Source organism: Mus musculus, chromosome 5 (genome assembly GCF_000001635.26).
Source record: "Mus musculus strain C57BL/6J chromosome 5, GRCm38.p6 C57BL/6J".
Lineage (NCBI taxonomy): Eukaryota > Metazoa > Chordata > Mammalia > Rodentia > Muridae > Mus > Mus musculus.
Window position 1 is genome coordinate 30,632,473 of NC_000071.6, and position 14,362 is coordinate 30,646,834.

A 14,362-nucleotide genomic window follows, 5' to 3' on the forward strand; every position below is an offset into this window, starting at 1 on the left:
AGTAGAAACTAAGGGGACACGGGCAGGGAAAGGAGCCCCTCACCTCTAAGTCTGATTAAAGCCTCTCAGCTGCTGGTCAAGAGTTCTGGCACAGCGCTGGTGAGAAAGCTTAGAGGGCCTGATAACCTGAGTTTGATTCTGGCATCCCACAAGGTGACAAAAAAAAAAAAAAAAAAGAAAACCTGACTCCCACGAGTTGTCCTCTGACCTCCACATGTGTGCTGTGTAGCATGCATGCCCTTGCACTTACATACACATACAGAATAAATTTGTCAACATTTTCAAAGAGAATCCCATCACAACTAACACTTACTGTGAAGGTGGCCTACACAGAAACAATGTTCTTTTTATAGGGAGCTATTTCAAATGAGAATGTTTTAAAACATAGCCATGAGCCCTGCTTACCTCCTAAGTATATAGAACCTTTGAGTATGGCCTGTCTCCCTTCCCAGCAGCAAACCGCAATTCCCTGAAAATGTCACAAGGATTCCTTGTGCAGCCCTTGTGACCCATACTTTTACCTTATCAGAGGGTAATCCTATTCTAGGCACCTGAGGAACCACAGTGTGATCTCATTCACTAGAAAAGGGAGGGGGCGTTTAACAACCCTGCCAGAGCTAACTTGACAGCTCTCAAAACGATATATATGGCTATTATTAAGACCCCCTAAGGTGCCACTCTATTGCCTGTGAGTGTCAGTCATTCTCTTAGGTGAGTCTCCGAGGAACCCCTGTGCTTACATCTCCGTTAAAAATCTTTTCTTAATAAACTCTTTCTCTGATGCATACTGGCTCATCCTGAAATTTTTTTCTGAGGCAAAGTCAAGGATCCTGGTTTCACTGGACAGTGGTGGCACACGCCTTTAGTCCCAACATTTGGGAGGCAGAGGCAGGCAGATCTCTTGAGTTTGAAGCCAGCCTGGTTTGCAGAGGGAGTTTCAGGGCAGCCAAGGCTACAAAGAGAAACCCTGTCAATAAGGAAAGAAAGAAAGAAAGAAAGAAAGAAAGAAAGAAAGAGAGAGAGAGAGAGAGAGAGAGAGAGAGAGAGAGGAAGCAAGCAAGCAAGCAAGCAAGCAAGCAGGGCCCAGACGGATGGCTCATAGGTTAGGAACTTCTGACCGTTAAGCCTGAAGATCTGTGTCCCATCCCCTGTACCTGCACAGAAGAAGGAGAGAACCAACTATAAAGATTGTCTTCTGACTTCAACACACAGGCTGCAGCACAAGCATGCTTGTACACGCACAATAAATAAGTAAAATGTGATTTAAGAACTCCTTAAGCTACTGTAGGCAGCAGTATGGAGCCACATCTCTGGCCTAAGCCCCAAGGACACTGATTTGCCTTCTACATGAGCCACTCCCTGGTTTTCTGGCCTTTTCAGGCTTATTCCACCCACACCCCAGGCACTCATGGCTGTAAGCTGGGCTGCAGCCTCAAAAAGAGGTGAGCTTGAACCCAGTCCTGCCTGACCTCAAGATGGAGTAACAGGCTAATAGGGTGACATCCGGCCATGGGGGAAAACCCAAGACCTGTATGACTCAGGATTGACCTCTGATCTGGCATCAGAGATGGAATGGGAACTTGCTGTTGTGTGCCCCCAGCTGTCATGGTGGACAGATGGGCAGCTCCTCTCTGGGGTCTAAGTGGGGCATGCTGAGGTTGCTGAGAGGATGGAGGAAGGAGTGAGGGCTCATGGGAGGGAGCAGGGATGGGCATAGCCAGCTACATACACCCTTCTACCAACAAGGTAAGGCTGCTGCATGAGGCAGTGACACCTTTCCCAGTGTCACACAGATAGGACCTAAATCCCTTTCTAACTCCAAACTAGAGACCCCAAGCCTCTATAATTCCTAAGCTACAGAGATGTGCCTTTTGGGTTTCAGAGGCTGGTCCTAAAGAGCCTAGAACACTCAAGTCCCGAATTTGTCAGTGTGTGCCATTGGCTAAATGGCACAGAGCCTGGTACACTGGGTTGGGGGTGAGGGGGTATGGGGTATGGTAACAAGAGAGAATTATAATGGTTGCCAGAGAGACCCTTAGGAACAGGATTGGAGTCTATGGTTTCACATTTCAGAAGGCAAGGAAGGCTCAGAGAAGGGAGGGGTAGGCACGTAGCAACAGTGACAGAGTTGGAACATTGGGGTTCATTGGCTACTGCTACAGAGCATCATCTGAAACAATCTCCTGCCATCAGTGGGTAGAAGGCTAAGCAAACCGTGTCAAGGAATGCCACTCAGCCATGCACAGGATGGTGCTACCAAGGCACCAGATAAAATGCACCAATCAAAGTTGCCATCCTGAGTGAAAGACATCAGACTGAAAAGATGGAGCACAGGCCTGGGGGTGCAGCTCAGTATTGAAGCCCAAGAGATCTGCTCAACCGTCAGCACCAAGTAAGACCAACAGAAGCTTTAAGAGGCCATATGCTGGGGCCAGAGAGGTGACTTGTCAGGGAAAGGTGCCTGATGCCACGCCTGATGACCTGAGTTTGATTCTGAAGACCCATATGGTAGAAGATCTGTATACAGCCACGGTACAAGCACCACAACCCCACATATGCACGTACAGAACTTTTTTTCCAAAAGAGCATATACTCTTATGTTTCCACTTCTATAATGCTGTAGAAAGAAAAAATATAAAGGGACAGAAAAGGGACCAGTGACTGTCTGTGGCCTCCTGAACAGGGAGAAAGAGCAGACTTGTGCAAAAGTGTGCCAAGGCTGGGGAAGAGTGGGTGCCAGCTCTTCTGGTCTCCTTCTTCCACCACCTTAGAGTTCAGAAGATCCAAGTCTCTCTCCACAGGACGCCATCTTCCCTGGAGTGAGCCCCTGGTTGGAGTGGTGGCAGGCATGTGAAGATGTTCCCAGGACACTGGGACCAGATTCTATCCTGGACTACCCTGCTGCCAGGCTGTTTCCGCCTCACGTACCAAAACTTAGCAGTATCTGGAGGGCTGGAGTGCAGCTTAATACTTCCCTGGCAAGTATAAGGCCCTAGATTTGATCCCTAGTGCTAGACAGACAGATGATAGATAGATAGATAGATAGATAGATAGATAGATAGATAGATAGATAGACAGACAGGCAGATGATGTATGTATGGGTAGATAGATGATTAGTTAGGTGATAAACAGACATACAGACAGGTATATAAATATAAAATGTTAGCTGAGGGGCTAGGGCAATAGTTCAGTTAGTAAAATGCTTGCCATGCAAGCATGAAAACCCAAGTTCATCCCCAGAGGACAACCCCTGGCTTGCACACACACACACACACACACACACACACACACACACACACCCCTCCCAGTCCATCCTGATCTGAGGAAAGACAGGCCTTGTTATTTATCACACCTGACACGTGGCTCAGTGCTTTACAGTTGATCCTTTCACTCTTCCCTAAACCCATAAAGCCAGCAGGGATGCAAAACAGTGCCCACTGCAGAAGTGAAGGTTCCACACATAGGTGGGTGTGGCTGTCTAAAGTCCCCACAGCTGAAAGGCTTAGGATGAAGGAGCTTAGCCTCCTGGTTGGCCCACGTGGAGGGGGTCTTAGAAGCATGAGGAAATCTGCAGAATTTACAGAGAGTGCAGAAGAGCCACTTTTTCAATGCCTCCCTGAGTTTGCCACTACTGAAAAAAGAAAAAGATAGGACCATCTTGTCCTAACCTTCTCTTGCAAATGAAGATCCATCCTCAGTACAGAAAACTGAAGCAATGTGTCCCAAAGCCAGAGAGAGAGAGAGAGAGAGAGAGAGAGAGAGAACTTCTCGCCTTCTGGCCTGACAGTTTATGGTCAGAATCTGTCCACTGCATCCCATGAAGCTGGGGAGGCCCAAGTGACTGGGCAGCAGGGTGGGAATATAGGAGACCTCTCACTGTTCATGCCTTGACAGTGCTTGGGCAAGGTGAGGAGACCTGCCCACCCACCTGTCTCACCCCCCATCGGGAAGCAGAACCTAAAGAGGAGCAAGAATGAGGTCACAAGTCCATATTCCGTGCTCTGAACATCAAGAAGAGAGTCTTTAACAAGAGAAGAGTATGTGGTCACTGTTGGAGGGGATTCCCGCTTAGCACCCCCTTTTTCTGCACACACAACACTGGGGAATTCCTAGACCTGAGCCGCAGAGGCTTATGGGTTCAAGTGCAATTGTCATTATCACGGAGAGGACAACTGTTCCGACTGGTGCTGCTGCAGGCCACACACTTTTAAGATTGTACCCATCTTACAGGTAAGAGAGCTTGAGGCTGCTGAATGACTCCCCTGGAATGCAGTGCTCTCTTTTCTTCCTGCCACCTGCTAGCCTGGGTTATCCGCTGTTAATGGTCTCGGGATAGAATGACCCAGCCTCACCAACTCAGCCAACACCATCATGGGGGCTCAGCTGATTCTCATCAGCCCAAAGTCCTTCAGTGCTATCTTCTTAGCCACTGCCCTGTTTCCCTCACACAAGGCTGATCCTCAGCCAGCTAAAACTGTCTCTTCCACTTGCCAGAGTGAGCTAGCCAACCCTGTCCCTGGAGAAACCTTGGGCAGTGGACGCTAGGAAGCTCCATTTTAACAGGAATGTTTTGGGAATCCCTGGCTTGGGATGGGGATCCCTTCTAGGAGGCTTTACCTCCATAGAACAACGGGCCAATTGTGGGGGAAAGCAAGCGACCTTTCCTCAAGGCCCACAGAGTGGAAGGAAGCTGTGCTCAGGGGACAGGAGAGGAACTGAGCAGAGGCCCCACCCACCTGAGAGAGGCCCCACCCACCTGAGCAGAGGCCCCCACCCACCCGGGCTGTAGCACCTCTCTCGGGCGGACGAGAGGGTCCCTCTGTGGCATCTTGCCCACTTGTCATCTTTCCTCTGCTGTGGGGAAGAGGTCATTTGGCTCTGAGTCACTAAACATCAAATGTTAGCAGTCCTAGTGGTTTCCAGCCATTTTTTAAATGAAGCTTTGACCAAAGACTCCTTTAAAAGGCCATCCTTTTTCTTTAGACCACGGTGTTTACACTTGATGGCCCTTAAACAGAGCTGCTTTTAAGCAAAGACATTCACTACTTTCCTCACATGTCCCCATAAAAAGAAAAATCTGAAGAACGTCTGTATCTGCCAGCCAGGAACTTGCTTGAGAATCCAGTGACCCGAGTGCGGTACGGGAAGACAACCCTGGCTATGCTTCTTCCACCCAGAAGCCCCTCTGCCTCCCAGAGGTCTATGGACATCAACCCCTCTGAAGAGGGTCCATCCTGTGAGTTATAAGGGTGATCACTACATATACTAATTCTTTAATGTGTCCAGGGCACAAGCTACCTGCAGAACTGCATACACGTTTTTGACAGTAACCCCATATGGGAGCTACGATATTATACCCATTTTACAGATAGGAATCTAAGTCTCAGAGAAGCCGACAGTCTGTCTCAGTCCTGATTACATATATGAGGCTCTCCGGGATTCTGACTCCACCGTGAAAGGCATAGACAGAAGCCTCCTTCAAACCCCGGCTCTCTCAACCTTTTGGCTGTGCCACCTGCCATTCTGGTTACGGAGGCTTGGCTGTGTTGTCTCCCCTCTGACCCTTGAGGAAACTGAAACCTTGGTACTCTTTCTTGTTTTTCTGAACCTCTCAGACCTAGCAAATCGCCCCCTAATGTCCAAGGTAATGTCTCTGCTGGGGGTTTGCCTTCAGTACCAAAATTGCCTCAGGTGACCCACAACCGGCTTTAAAGGCTGGCTGGCACAGCAACGTCTATCCTCCAGTGGCAGGGTCAGCACGCCATCTGGTGGCTCCTAGTAGACCTTGAACAGCCTGTGATGTGGGAGAAGCCTGTCCACATCTGGTGGCCCAGCCGAAGGGCTCAGAGAGAGGAAGTGACCAGCTTTATGTTACACAGCAAAACAGAATCCAGACGCAACTCTTAGGCAACAAGCCATGCTTTCCTAATTTGCTGCAAGCTGAGTGTCTAGGAGCAGGGTGCAGCCTTCAGTTCTGATAGACGTGAGTTAAAGGAGGTGCAGGACGCTCTCACTATCTGTTCCTGTAAACTTTTTATTCTGTTACCTTTATGAATAGGTAAGTTTACACGTGGTGTAAATGCAAGAGGCACAAAAATGCATGCTATGAAGAAGGAGTCTCTCACCCCAGGACACCATCACTCAATTACCAGTTTCCACATGTCCAGCCAGACTTTCCATATACTTTCAAATACCTGTAGATCCTTGCATCTCTCCATGCAACACCAAACATACATAGTGCTCTCAACACTGCTGTGCACACAGGGAACATCTTGATTTTTATAAAGTGACACTGTGCAGTGCATGGGGTTGACACCACTTAGTTAATCCTTTCCTAATAGACATTAGGTGATTGCTGATGCTCTGGAGGACATCAAGGATCTCCCAATATTCACCCCAATAATGAACATTTGTGGGGTGGGGAAACGAGTTAGAATACAACAGACATGGGTCTGCTGCAGTTTCCCATTAGGATCCATTTTAGCTCTTAACCCAAAAAACAAAATGTCTATCAGTGCCCAGGGACACATGGCAGCCCCATGCTAGGACATGGGGTGTACACTTGTGACTTTTGTAGACATAGTCAAATTGTCCTCTCCCGAGGTCACACACTGTCTTGACACCAGTGTATCAGCTTCCAACATCTTAACTATCATCTTGTCCACTCAGGCCCATGAACTAGCTCAGTAGTTAAGGCACTAGCAGCCCAGCCTGGTGACCTGAGTTCAGTCCCCAGGGCCTAATGGTGGAGGGGGAGAACCAACTCCTGCAAGTTGTCCTCTGACCCACACAAGTGACTGCACACTCATTTGCACATACACAATAAATAAATACAAAAAGGAGATCTTCTTTAAAAATCAATGAAATTGCTGTTAGACAGGTGAAAAGGGTGTTCTCTGTGATTTAGCACTTCTTTAGGGTAGGTGATGGATGAGAAGCAGTTGCTCATGGTCCCGAGAGAAACTTCCTCTTGTCCTGATCGTAGGATTGCACTCACAGGCTGTTTTCCTTTTATATTTTATCTTGTTTGTATTGGATTTTTGTTCACATCACTAAAACACCAATTGTCCTCTGACCTCCACACATGCACTGTGGCCCATGCTCACACACATACAATAGGTAAAATGTTTTAGAGGGAGAGAGAGAGAGAGAGAGAGAGGAGAGAGTCGTGTGCGGGATACTGATGTCCAAACACGGTGTAGCATGAACTCAGCAGCTGTTGTGGTTGGACCTGCTAGCATCCTGTCATGGAGCAGGGAGGGGCTCGAGAGGCTACACCCCATCTGATAGTTTATCCACAGCTGGCAGAGTCTGGTGGAAGCAAAGGCATTTTCTTCAGGAGTGTAGGTGCTTGTGTGCCTGTGAACAACCCTGATTAAACTCACTGTGTCACACACAGAGAGGAGTGAAAGAAGAAAACGGACATGAGAAAGAAAAGCAGTGGGGATGGGAGGGAAAACAAGCACTATGAGAGGGTCATAATAAAACCCTTATTTACAAACAATAATAAAGATAAACACAAAAGATGAAAACTTGATGTTTCTGCCTCCATTTTACACCTGCCTCTTGCTCCAGCAATCCTCTTGGGTTCCAGAAACAGCAGGTTTGCTAGGTAAACATCTTGTGACAAGAATCACCCCACCCTGGCTGCAGCAACTTTTCTACAGAGGTCAAGGCGCTACCTGACTATTCCCAATACAGTGATCAGCCTGATCACACTTTAACCAAGACCGATCAAGAGGCTGTGCTCTTTGCCTCCCTGCTCTGGTCCATCTAGGGGTTCCTGTCAATTATTCAAAAGTGGGATAGTGACTTCCAAACATGTCAGGGCTAAAGACACTGGTTGCCTTGTCTTCCTGATACAGCTGTGTTGATTAATGTTCCTTCCTGTTCACTTCTGTGGAGATCAGGCTGCAGCTGCTATAAGTCACTAAATATTGTCCAGCACAGTGTCTTTCTGGCTATGCCTTGCCTTGAGTTATCTGTCTCACAGAGCACCAGTTTGCTCTGTCTTGAATGCTGAATGCTAAAGCAGCATGGCCCAGCATCTTGTTTATGTAAATGAAGAACCAGAGTCCAGCCAGCAGAGGCCGTAAGACGCAGTCTAAGAAGTGACTTGCTTATACAAATAAAATACAAAACAATATATAAAAAACAGGCTAGTGAACTCCTCAAACTTGCCAAACCAAGTGGGGAAAGCAACCCTCTTTCCTGACTGTATGGGCGCCCGCCAGCCGGCCAACCATCCAATGCATCCCACAGGCTCCAGCTCTGCCTTAGGACTTCTGCTCAGCCCGTTTGAATCACAGTTCCTCCACACCAGCTCTACATCTCAAGCCAGCTAGAACCGGCTCTGTAACTGGGCTGTGGCACCAGCAGTGTATCTAGCCACTGGAGGTGATTCTCCACGAGTGTCAGCCACACCTACACTACACCTTCAAGGAGTACTCTTTGAGCCCTCTGCCCTCTTAACACTTTCATAACTATTCTGTCATATATAGAGTATGACTATATAGTCACATGCATTATGTGACACATGTGTATGAGATTTAAAGTATGATTGATCAAAAAGTTAGTAATTAAGATTGGAATTAAAAAAAAATTAAAAACAGCCTATGACTGCCAATGCCATGGCTGTTAAGTGAAATAGGTAGCCCTTGGGTACTAAAATCTATGAAACTGGGGCTCATACTGTTCTGTTAGAGAACCCAAGTTTGGGTTCCAGCACCCACACTGGGTGACTCACCGCTGCCTGGAACTCCAGCTCTCGAGAATTCAGTACCCTCTTCTGGACTCTGTGGGGACTGTACTCATGAGCATAGGCCCACACAGAGATACATATATACACACAATTAAAAATGAAACAAATCTTAAAAAAAATAAAGTCAACCAAAATTGGCATAGCGTGTTCATTTATCATTATCCAATCAATCCAGATGCCCAAGTGTGGTGGCACAAGCCTTTAATCCCAGCACTTTGTAGGCAGAGGCAGGCAGATCTCTGTGAGTTCAAGGCTAGCCCAATCTGCTTGGTAAGTTCCAGGAGAGCCAAGGCTGTGTAGAAAGACCATGTCTCAAGATTAACTAATTAACTCGCCCAGGATTCTGATAACATAGAGCCAACACAGTGCACCTAGAACCACTCAGGTGGCTAGATAAGATGCCACAGACCAGGTACAGAGCTGGTTCTAAGTATAGGGCTAGCTTGAGAGGCAGAGCTCGTGTGGAGGAATTGTGTTTCAAACGGGCTGAGCAGAAGTCCCAGGACAGAGCGTTGGGTTACCACATTGGTGATGAGTTGATAGGTGTGTTGGCTGGTTTGGTGACAGGCTGGTGGGTACACTGGGTGGTTTGGTGACAGGCTGGTGGGTACACTGGGTGGTTTGGTGACAGGCTGGTGGGTACACTGGGTGGTTTGGTGACAGGCTGGTGGGTATACTGGGTGGTTTGATGATGGGCTGGTGGGTATACTGGGTGGTTTGGTGACAGGCTGGTGGGTACACTGGGTGGTTTGGTGATGGGCTGGTGGATGCCTCTACAGTGCCACATTAGATATTTCCCCCTTTCTATGGCTAGGGAAGATGGTGGCTTTGTTCCTTGGCATGATGAGTTTGGGTTTCCTTGGTGTGACCTCAGTTTACTCTGGTATGTGAGGGGGTTGAACCAGATGAGAGGTTTTCCCAGAGACTCACACCTGTACTTCTTGTCTAGGGGAACACTCTGTATAAAAAAGTGGGGAAGGCTCTCTACCTGTGCCTTTGTCCCAGACTAATAGAGTGGGTTCTCCTCTTCATCCCAATCAGAGAAGTGTTTAAGGCTGAAGTCTGAGGCTCCCAGGATGAGGCTGACATCCAACCCTGCTGGTGTCAATTAGCAAGAAAGGAAGAAACTAGCAATCCCAGCACTGGGGAGGTAGAGACGAAGATCCTGTATCTCTCTGACCAATCAGGCTGGCTTATTTGCTAATTTCCAAACCAGTGTGACCAGCCAGGTTGGCTACTTGGTAATTTCCAGGCCAGTAGGAGAAAGATGAAACAAAGTGAGAGTTAAGATGTGAACTCTATGGACAAGGGAAACTGAGTCACAACTTAGGTACCTGGCGGTGCTCCTGACAAACTAGAGTGGAGTAGAGACCCACTCATGTTAGAGTAACATCCGTGGCTTTAGTTTGGGGGCCTTTCATTGCCTACAATGACCCTTGTCCCTATTGGAGGCAAGAAATGGGCACTTGACTCAGCCATAGCTCTGTCTTCCAGGCAAAACTTGAAGACTCTCCTTTCCTGTCCACAACCACATCTCTGAGAGCTATAAAGCCTCAGGAGAGCCCAACAAGTTTTATCCACGTGGAGCAGAAGAGATGTTAGGGGAAAATAGATGTTAGTGATTTTTTTTCTTTTAAAGAGGAAGGAGGAGGGCCGTCAAAGTATGTACTTAGCATGCAGAGGACCCTGGTTCTATTCCTAGTATCAGAAAAGAAAAAGGAAGAAAAGAGAAACATAAAAAGAAAACTGAAGCTTGGTATGGTCGTGCACTCTAGTCCCAGTAGTCACGGGACAGAGGCAGGTGGGTCTCTGGGAGTTCAAGGCCAGTCTGTTCTACATTTCAATTTCCAGGGCATACTCTGTCAAAAGAGAGAAGGTGGAGGGGCAGGGAGAGAGAGAGAGAGAGAGAGAGAGAGAGAGACCAAAAAATAAAAAATAAAATAAAAAGAGCCTGAATTTGTCCTGAAATTGTCCCCTAGCCTCTGCATATGCACACACACACATGCACACACACACACACACACACACACACACACACAATCATAATTAATCCAGTTTAGTATTGTTCCATGCAGTATCAGGTCAACAATGAACTCCAGGTCATATTACCTAGTGATATTGTGACCGGGTTAGTATTTGATAACAGCCTGTGGTGTTCACTCATTCACACCTAATGACACATATCTTAGAATGTGTGACACATATCTCAGAATGTGTCCCTGTCTGCAAGTGACAAGGACTGAGATATATGAGTCACTCCTCTGAAATCAAATTTAACAGAGACTGCACTCCAGCTGAATCTGCCTGGATTCTGCTCCAAGAAAAGAATCAAACACTAGCTTCTGGGATCCAGTGATTCACCCCAAAACAAGTAAAATGATTCACCCCAAAACAAGTGATCAGCATTGGCTAGAAAGAGAGGGGGTGGTAGAGGAACAGAGATAAGAAAGAAAAAGATGCTTGTGCGTGGCCATGTGTGGGCCTGAAGCTGGAAGGAGCAAGTGACTTTTTTTCCAATTATCTCTGGTCACCATGGAAACCAGCTGTAAAGTCAGCCAAAAGGAGCTATGAACCAGTGTCCACACCTGTCTGCGAGTGTGGACAGTCCACTCATCTCCCTCATGGAGTAAACAAGTCACACACTATCCTTGCCAGATCTGGCCTGGCTCCATTGCCTCAAATTCTCCCCAAAGGTATAACCCACCTTCTTTCTCTCATGTGTCTTGCTTTTCTAAGCACAACCCCAAATGACTGCCTCTCAATACCACCTTAAAGGGAGGGACCAGCAACACACACAGCCTGTCCAGAAGGGAGGTCACAGTCCAGCCAGGGAACCGGATGTAGGGAGGGGAAATGACCCCCGGATATGCAGCAAAAAATGTTTTTAAAATCGAGTTTGACTTTACCCATCTGTACACCTATCTATGCCCTTCCCAAGATAAGATAATTCTTTTCTAATCCAGAATGTGATTAAGTTGGTCAGGGGGAAATGTTTAGGCTCTCAGACAAGCCACAGGCAGACTGGCAATTGGTTGAATACAAAAGCAGGGTCTGAGATAAGCATTTATTTGGAACTGGAAGTTAGAGGCCCTTTGAAGGTAACATGCACATTTGTTGAAAATGCTCCTGGTCTACTGAAAAGTGACTTAAGTTTATGTGGCGTGTGATGTACTCTCTTGATGGCCCAGCTTGAGGTTTAGTGCATCTTCTAGATGGATTTTACAAACTAATCCTCTCTGGTTGCTTTGTGCCCACTTCTGTCTGTTTCCCTTTGCAGAAAGGAAAAGCAGTGTGGCTTTTGTGCAGCTTCTGGGGAAGCATCCCGACCCACTTGCAATTTGCTTCCTGAGGCCCTGAGGATCTACCCATCGTCCTGCCTAGGGTAGGCAGGCATGCTAATTCCAGTTTTCATCTCCAAGGTCAATTCCAGCTGGTGGACAAGACCTGGAAACTCTCGGTAAGTCACTCCCTGGAATGAGCACTGTCTAACCACTCCAGGACATCCACATGGTCTTGCTGCAGAAAGTGGCACCTCCTCTCTTCCTGGAGCTATCCTTTTCTCCCTTCAAGTCCCTGCTTAAAACTTTCCTGAATCCCAGTTTCACAAGACTAAATAAAGCCTTTGCTCAATGGGCCACACTCATCTGTTAAACATTACTAATAAAAGAGTTGACAAATGTCAGTATGTATACCTAGGAGTTTAGAAGCCTTTCCCAAGAACCATCAGAAGAAGATCAAACACCCATTCACAGTGGTACACACTTACAATCCCAGCACTTGGGGTTACAGAAGGATCAGGAGTGTGTAGGAAAGCCAGCCTGGGGCTACAAGAGATCCTATCTTAAGGAAGGAGGAGGAGAAGGGAGGAGAGGTAGAGGAAGGGAATGCAGAGGAAGAGGAGAAAGTAATTTCCCACTTCTACATTTAGCTTCTTTGCCAATAAACTTTCTCTATTACAAAACTCATTGTGTTTAGTGTTTGGTATTTTTGGTGAAATGGGCTAGTTCACTTACAGGCTGCTATGACAACTGAGGCAGAGGTCAAGCTCTGGACACAGGCTTGAACACTAGATCTAACACAGCTCTGGTTGTCACTGTCATCACCTGGCTCCTGCCTCCCTGAGAAATCTATCCTTCCCTCCAGCATCCTTTGCCTCTTACAGGCCCTCATATGGCAGATGGTCAGTGTCCACCTCTCTCTTCCACCACATCCTGAACTTCTCTTTTTTAATTAATTAATTAATTAATTAATTAGATATTTTCTTTATTTACATTTCAAGTGTTATTCCGAAAGTTCCCTATACCCTCCCCCCACCCTGCTCCCCTACCCACCCACTCCCACTTCTTGGCCCTGGCATTCCCCTGTTCTGGGGCATATAAAGTTTGCAATACCAAGGGGCCTCTCTTCCCAGTGATGGCTGACTAGGCCATCTTCTGCTACTGCAGCTAGAAATATGAGTTCTGGAGGTACTGGTTAGTTCATATTGTTGTTCCACCTATAGGGTTGCAGACCCCTTCAGCTCCTTGGTTGCCTTCTCTAGCTTCTCCATTGGGGGACCTGTGTTCCATCTTATAGATGACTGTGAGCATCCACTTCTGTATTTGCCCGGCTCTGGCATAGCCTCATACGAGACAGCTATACCAGGATCCCTTCAGCAATATCTTTCTGGCATATGCAACAGTGTCTCATCCTGAACTTCTTGTCTGGTTACTCTGGGAGGGGTACTTGACTCTGGACCTTACACGTGGTAGGCTCTACGTGCTTTTTTGCCAATAAATCCTCCTGTGTACCAGACTTCAGAGACAGCTGTTTGATGAGTGCTTACAGCATGATATAATAAATTAGAATTCACTTTCTAATGTGACTCTAGAGACAAAGACTGCTCTGCTAGTGACATCATGTCGGGCTAGTGACACCAATGTCATTAGTAATGTTTATGTCAGGCAAGTATCCTTGGCCTGAACCTATGGGAAAATAGCCCAGAGTCCTACTGTAGTCGATAAGAACTGTCTCCCATGGGGAATAGGGGTGGGGAGGCCTGGCAGATGGTGTCCCTTTAGGACACAGTTGTGTTTCATCTAGTCTCCAATGTCTCAGGAAACAGTTTTGGATAAATTACTACTTCCTTTGAAATGACACAAAACTAAAAGCACTGTGGGGGACACATAGCTCAGAAGTCACCTCTTGGATCTTTTATCCCTGGTTTCACTGAAAAGAGCACACTCTCGTGAAGAAAAATTCTGGAATGTTCTGTAGGTCCAAGAGCTATCCAACACATAACCCTTCTTACATGAAAGATGTTTCCCTGTCTGTACGATAGCCTCCTATATTTTTGTTCAAGACCCTACTTATAATACATTCTCTACCTCATCTCCCAAAACAGATGTTACAGTCCCTTGAGTGTATACTATACATGTTTACAAGTTCAAGGCAACCAGGAAGAAGTGGTCAAAACACCCTTTTTTTCATACCTGCAGTAATAGGATCTTCAGAAACAGAGGGACTATGTATGGTGGGTCAAATGGCCATCAAGCGTGTTTGGGGGTTTTTGTTTTTACCTGTGGTAGGGCATGAGCTGCCAATCACATGGAACAGGAAGGT